We start from the raw sequence: 7,409 nt of genomic DNA, 5'->3' as shown, positions 1-7,409 counted from the left end.
CCTGTCGAGAGGGGAGGAGGTGAGTTGGAGCATCTAGTGAGAATTGGTAGGAAGGGATATGATTGATGCCTATCCTAACCGATCTCAGTAGGATAGTAGCCTAAGTGTACCAACAGCGGGCCCTAGATGTGGGATCAAAGTCTATAATAGCAACTGAAAAGAAATATGCCAAGTGAGGGTATCTATTTCAGCCTTTAGTAGAGTCCATAAAGCCACGAAGGTAGTGGAGGAACTAGATCAGGTTTAAAAATATAGGATTTCATAAACTTGTTGGATCCACTCTGACTTTTAAGATTTTTTACTACAATGCTTATATAATGATAGTATAAAGTGATATGTTGATAATAACAACTACCTTTGTGTGTTCAGATACTACACCCTTGATATTGGTGTATATAGGCTTATGAATTGTCAACTTGTGGTTATCTTAATCCTTAATTAAGTTATGTTATCATTATTATATTATTATTTAGGTAGATGGTTTGGCCTAGGTGTTATGTAGGGTTTTTTCTATTCAACCGAAGCATAATTAGGTATATATAGGAGGTTGTGAGTCTTATTTCAAGATCATATTGTCAAGTGTGTTCTCATTGGAGATATTTGGAGGTTGCCCCCTCAAAGTGGCCTATTACTCTTAGCTACTATCAAGTATTTATATAATATTTCATATTATTTCTTCTATTGTGCAATTTATTTCATTGCAAGTGGTATCAGAGCATGATCTTGGCACCATAGAGGCAAGATTTTTTCTCAACATTGGGGCAATTTTTGGAAGAGCATAACTTTCAGATTTTAGAAAAAAAATCAAATATTTTTAAATGGTTTTTGAAGACTATATTAAAGAAGCTTTAGTCCAAAATTTAAAGGAATTGGAGAAAATTTGAGCAAATTATTGCAAAATTACTATTTCTACACAATTTATTAAGATCTACATATCTCTCACATGCTATCGAATTGGTGTATAACTTGTATTGGGTTTTTGAATACATAGTAGATGAGCCTACATTTCAAAGCTTGGAGAAATTAAAGAAAAAATAAGTAATTTGTTACAAAATTAGGAAAATTTTCTTTCAAGGAAGCAAATTTTTTTGGATTTTTCCTAAGGGTATCTTGGCCCTAGTAAGTTACAGTGAAAAGTAAATTAAAAAATCAAAGAATTTATATTTCATTTGCGTGATTTATTTCAAAACTATTGGTTTCCATCATGAGAGGGCCTCCAACAAGAGGCAAAAAGAATGCTACCACACCAGGGAAATCTTCTGATCAAGATTGGGAAACAACAAAGGATAGTAATCCCAATGAGGAAATAAGTAAGTTCAAGGAAGAGGTTAAGAGGGATCTGTGTGACCTACGAGGAGATATATCAGATATACGAAGCATTTTAAGCACCTATATGAATAAAACAAGGAAGGAGTTGTCAAGCAATCAAGGTGAAACCTTCAAGTTGACTAATAATGACACAAATTTTAATACTCCTATGGGATCTAGGAAACTTTTTCCAAAGGTGCATATGCACAAATTTGATGGAAATGATCCTCTAGCATGGTAAATCAAATGGAGAAATTATTTGAGGTACATCAAACCCCATATGGACAAAAGGTCACAATGGCTTCCTTATATCTAGAACCAAATCAATTCATTTGGTATCATTGGCTTTGTACTCATAGAAGAAAAAAGGGTCTCATCTTATCATGGTCAATTTTTATAGAAGAACTCCAAGCACAATATAGCAAGAGTGTGACAAAAAACATCTTTAGCCAACTTGCTGAGCTTCAACGAATAGGATTAGTTAAGGATTATATACAAAAATTCCAAAATATATCCTTAAGAGTGGATACAATTATAGAAGAGAACTTGAATTATTTATTCTTGGGTGGTCTCATGGATCACATTCAACATGAGGTATGCATGTTTAGTCCTAGCTTAGTAAATGAGTCTTTTATATTTGAATGTAGGGTAGAGGAGAAGTTCTTGATTCCTAGAAAGCAAGGGGCTAGTGTGACAAGAGAAAAAGGTTATTCAATACCTTATCATCATCAACCTACTAGGTTGACTCCACAACAAATTGAGGAGAAAAGAGAAAAAGGATTGTGTTTCAGTTGTAATAGCAAATATAGTCAAGGACATAAATATAGTGAAAAGAAATTGTTCTATATTGAAGGTCCAAGTGAGGAAGAAGAGGATGAGCCCATATCAGAGGAGGATATGGAGTCAGGTGAGGAATCACATGATTCTCAACCAATCATTTCTTGTCATGCACTTTTAGGTTTGAGTACACCACAAACTCTCAAGGTAGTGGGTTTCTTCAAGAAGCAAAAAGTAACAGTGTTGATCAACTTAGGTAGTACTCATAATTTCATCAAAAAAAATTTGGCAACTCTTCTAAATTGTTTTGTATATCTATCCCTAGAGTTTTAGGTTTTGATTGCAGATGTGGGCATAGTTAGTTGTTCAGGGAAGTGTCATAGCATCAAATTATCCATGGGAGATTATCAACTTTATACCCCAATGTATGTGATATCCATGGGTGAAATAGATATTGTTTTGGGAGTACAATTTCTTACTACATTGGGAACAATTGAGATGAACTTCCAAGAACTATTCATGCAATTCCAATCAAAAGGAAAGGTAGTGGAGCTAAGGGGATTGAAGGAAAAGTCCCCATAGATGGTAAGCTCTCAAAAAATGCAAAAGTTTCTTAAGAAAGGAGCAAATGGATTTGTGGCCCTGTTATGTTTTCTCTTACTCATCTAGATTTACAAGCAATAATTGATTATCGCTCGATGATTCTTGGAGATATGCCTAAAGGACTTCCTCCTAAGAGGGATCATGACCATGCCATACATCTAGTTCCAAGGAGCTAACCACCAAACGTCAAGCCTTATAGGTACCCACACATACAAAAAAGTGAGATAGAAAAAATTGTTGAGGAAATGCTAGAGGCAAGAATTATCAGGCATAGCCAAAGTGCTTACTCCTCACCTGTTGTGATGGTGCATAAGAAGGATGAAATTTGGTGCATGTGTCTAGATTATAGAGTGTTCAACAAGTACACCATTAAAGATAAGTTTCCTATTCTAGTCATAGATGATCTTCTAGATGAATTAAATGGAGCTATGTATTTTACCAAGTTAGATCTTAGATTGGGTTATCACCAAATTTGGATTGAGGAAGATATTTGCAAGAACACATTTCAAACTCATGAAGGTCATTATGAATTTATGGTGATGTCATTCGGTCTTACCAATGCACCATCTAAATTCCAAATTTTGATGAATTCTATTTTTAAGAAGTTCTTGAGAAAGTTTGTATTAGTATTTTTTGATGATATACTAATTTATAGAAAGACTTGGGAAGAACATTTGTAGCATGTAGATCAAGCATTACAATTACTTGAAGATAATCAACTCTATGCTAAGCCATCCAAGTGTGCTTTTGGTTTTAATGAGGTGGAATATTTGGGACACATAGTTTCACATGAAGGAGTAAAGGTTGACCAAGTAACAAAATTAAGGCTATCATGGAATGGCCTATTCCAAAAACCATTAAGAAGTTGAGGGGTTTCTTAGGCTTAACAGGGTGCTATAGAAGATTTGTGAAGAATTATGGTCATATTATAGTACCCCATACCACTCTATTGAAGAAAGATACTTTTCATTGGAATGAATTTTCTAATGTAGCATTTGAGCAATTGAAAAAGGCTATGTTCACAACTCTAGTGCTTGCCACTCCAAACTTCAACAAGGAATTCATTGTGGAATGTGATGCTTCTAAAAATGGGATAGGAATAGTTCTCATGCAAGAAGGTTGACCAATTTCTTTTGAGAGTTGTCAATTAAAAGGTAAAAATCAAATCAAACCTAATTATGAGAAGGAAATGCTAACAATTCTTCATGCAATTAAAAAATGGAGGCCTTATTTAATGGGTTGACACTTAAAGGTTAAGACAGATCATGATAGCCTAAAATATTTTTTAAAACAAAGACTATCTTCAGAAGAGCAACAAAAATGGGTCACTAAGATGTTGGGATATGACTATGAAGTTGTATACAAGAAAGGGAAGGAAAATATTGTGGTTGATGAACTTTCTAGGAAGGATGAAAAAGATAAACCCTTATTGTGTGCCCTTTCAATATTACAAGAAAATTAGGCAATAGAAGCCAAAGAAGAGTGGAAAAATGATTTTGTAATGTAAGTAATCTCATCCAGAAAATAAAAGTGACCCTAGTAGTTTAGATAAGTTTTTTTTAAAGGGGGATATTCTTTGGTATAAATAATGCTTGTATCTCTGCAAGAATTCCACTCTTAAACACAAGATTTTCAAAGAACTACATGAGTCCCCTAGTGGTGTTCATTTAGGGTTTTTGAAGACATATCATTGGGTTAAGCAAGATTTTTTTGGGAAGGGCTAAAAGGTGATGTTCAAACATTTGTGGCTAAATGTTTGGTTTTTCATAGAAATAAGGGGGAAATAATTAAGACACCAGGTCTCTTGTAGCCTTTATCTATTACTAGCCAATGTTAGGAAGAGGTATCCATGGACTTCATCACAGGGCTTCCCAAACCTAAAGGTCATAACATCATCATGGTAGTAGTTGATTGCCTCATTAAATATGGAAATTTCATTGCATTATCACATCATTTTACAAAAATTATAGTGGCAAAAGTTTTCTTGGAGAATATCCAAAAGCTACATGGTACACCTAAGGTTATTGTTAGTGTTCATGATCCTATCTTTACTAGTCACTTTTGGAAAGATTTATTCTCATGTTTGGGTACTCAATTGGCTCATAGTTCTTCATATCATCCTCAATCATATGAGCAAACTAAGGTTGTTAATAAATGTTTGGAAGGATATCTATGTTGTTTCACTTTAGAAAAATAATCTCAATGGGTAGATTGGCTATTTCTTATACAATGGTGGTACAATACTTCTTTTCATAGCTCATAAAAAATGTCTCCAATTTTTGCACTTTATGGATATCATCCTCCTTCCATCACATCATCATTAAAGGTGTCACCAAGAGTTCAGGCAATAGAGGACCACTTGATTCATCAACAACAAGTACTCTTAGGAATCAAGGAAAATTTAGCTATGGCATAGAATCAAATGAAACAACAAGCGATCCAACATTGTAGTGAAATAAATTTTGAAGTTGGGGAATGGGTCTCCTTGAGATTGCTGCCTTATAAATAAATCTCAATGAAGTAATAAAAAAAGAATAATAAGTTGCCTCCAAGATATTATAGACCATACCAAACCATGCAAAAGATTGGTAGTGTTGCTTACAAGCTTGAGTGTTGGAAATATAAGAGGAGTAACCAAGAGGGGAGGGGTGAATCAGTTAGTAAAAAAATAAATCCCAAATCCCTTAGATGTTAGTACAAAATGCAAATTGAAAACTAAATATTGTTGAAGCTCAGTAAACACATATAGAATGTTGTAACTTAGTAAATGCTTGACATATAAACTTTAGATGTTATCTATGACTACCACTACTTTAACTTAGTTGCAAACACATAAAAGAAAATATCTTGAACACATTTGACACTAGGATTTAATGTGGAAACCCAATTTGGAAAAAACCACCAATTGCAACTAGTTATTATTTTCACTCTTCTGAAGTGAGCCCTATTAGTAGCCAACCCTGTTAAAGGTTACAAAACACACTATTAGGTGTGAGCCTATTAAAAGATTTAATTACCCTATTAGGAGTGGCCTTGTTAGAGGTCTTTAGACAATTCAATAGAACTGCCACCTTGTTAGAGGATTTACAAATAGTTGTTAAGCCAACTCTGTTAAGAGATTTAGATCACTTCTATAATGGTTAGAGAGTAACAATGAGATGATCTGATTTGAATGCAACTAATTTGCTGATTACAGATCTCTATTCTAGCTTGTACTTGATCCTTCTTGATTGAATATAGTTTTTCTACTCTACAAGGATATTCTACTTATCCTTCAAATTCACTTTCTCTTCTCATCATTAGATCTTCAATAACATCTCCATGCATTCCATCCACCTCATACATTGAAATCAAAAACTTGACCTTAGACTTATATCTTCCACTTTATCAAGTCGACTCAAATACAACTTAGAATAATTAATATTCATTGCCTCAGTCAACTGGAATCAATAGATAAATTAATTAAGCTTAATATGCCAAAATAAGAAATTCTTCATTAGCCTACCAAGCTTGGTAGAAACTAACTCAGAAATTATTTCCTTTGTTAACCAGCAAAAGCTCGATTAACACTACAAACTCACAAAAATCCTTTGGCAACCAAGTGAGCTCGGTTAGCATTGTTTCCATCCAACTTTCCTTCATTAATTAAGTGAGCTCAATGAACACTCACTTTCTGCATAATTTCCTTCAATGCTTGAGTGAACTTGGTAGACACTGCCTTCTTAACTAGGCAATCACAAGAACACTCGATAAACATAGAAAACTATCTTTACTACCCAAGTGAGCTTGGCATACACTAACTAATAATGATATGACATTTTTGTAACATCAAAGACAACACACAATTAATCAATTATATCCAACAATCTCCCTCTTTGGCATTGGTGGCAACACAACATGTCATTACATATTGAAATTTTGGATTTAGAATTGAGAACTCCCTCTATCAGTATGAGCTCTTTCTTTCACTAGATTATTTCTTTGTTTGCAACAACTACTATCAAGTTCATTCAGAACTTTCTCCCTCTTTCAGCAAACTTCTTTGGAAAACTTCTCCCTCTTTGGTCCCTTGTTCCAAAAATTTCTCAAAGATATGATAGTAAACTTCTCCCTCTTTGACAACACATGCCAAACATAACAATTATGGTAATGCCAATGTACCTTAAGTATTGATTCATCTACAATATTCCCTTACTAATTATGCACCAATTGATTGATCTTCAACAAGTTTTGGTTGATGCATCACAAAACTTTATTTAGTGAACTTCAGATAGGGGAAAGACCCCTAGCTTACCTCTTAGATACATAAATGCATTCTTAGGTAATGGCTTGGTAAATATGTTTGCAATCTATTCCTTTGTATTAACATATTCTAATCTAACTTTTTTCTCTTACACCAATTCTCTTAAGAAGTGATATTTTATTGCAATGTGCTTTGTTTTAGTATGCATCACTAGATTTTTTGATATGTTGATTGCACTAGTGTTATCACAGTATATGATTATTGGATCCTTGATCTCTATCTTCATTCCTTCCAACAATTTTTTGAACAAACAATGTTAGAAAAAATAACTATTGTTGCCACATATTTTGCCTCTGCTATGGATTGAGATGTACAATTTTGCTTCTTGCTTGTCCAAGACATTAGTCTTTTACCAAGAAAGAATGCTTCATTACTAGTGGTTTTTTTTTTTTTGTCATCAATACTTCCTACCCAATTA

Source organism: Cupressus sempervirens, chromosome 4, assembly GCF_028749045.1.
Source record: "Cupressus sempervirens isolate cs-2001-9-10 chromosome 4, ASM2874904v1, whole genome shotgun sequence".
In the NCBI taxonomy this organism is placed as follows: Eukaryota; Viridiplantae; Streptophyta; class Pinopsida; order Cupressales; family Cupressaceae; genus Cupressus; species Cupressus sempervirens.
This window is presented reverse-complemented; position numbering follows the sequence as displayed.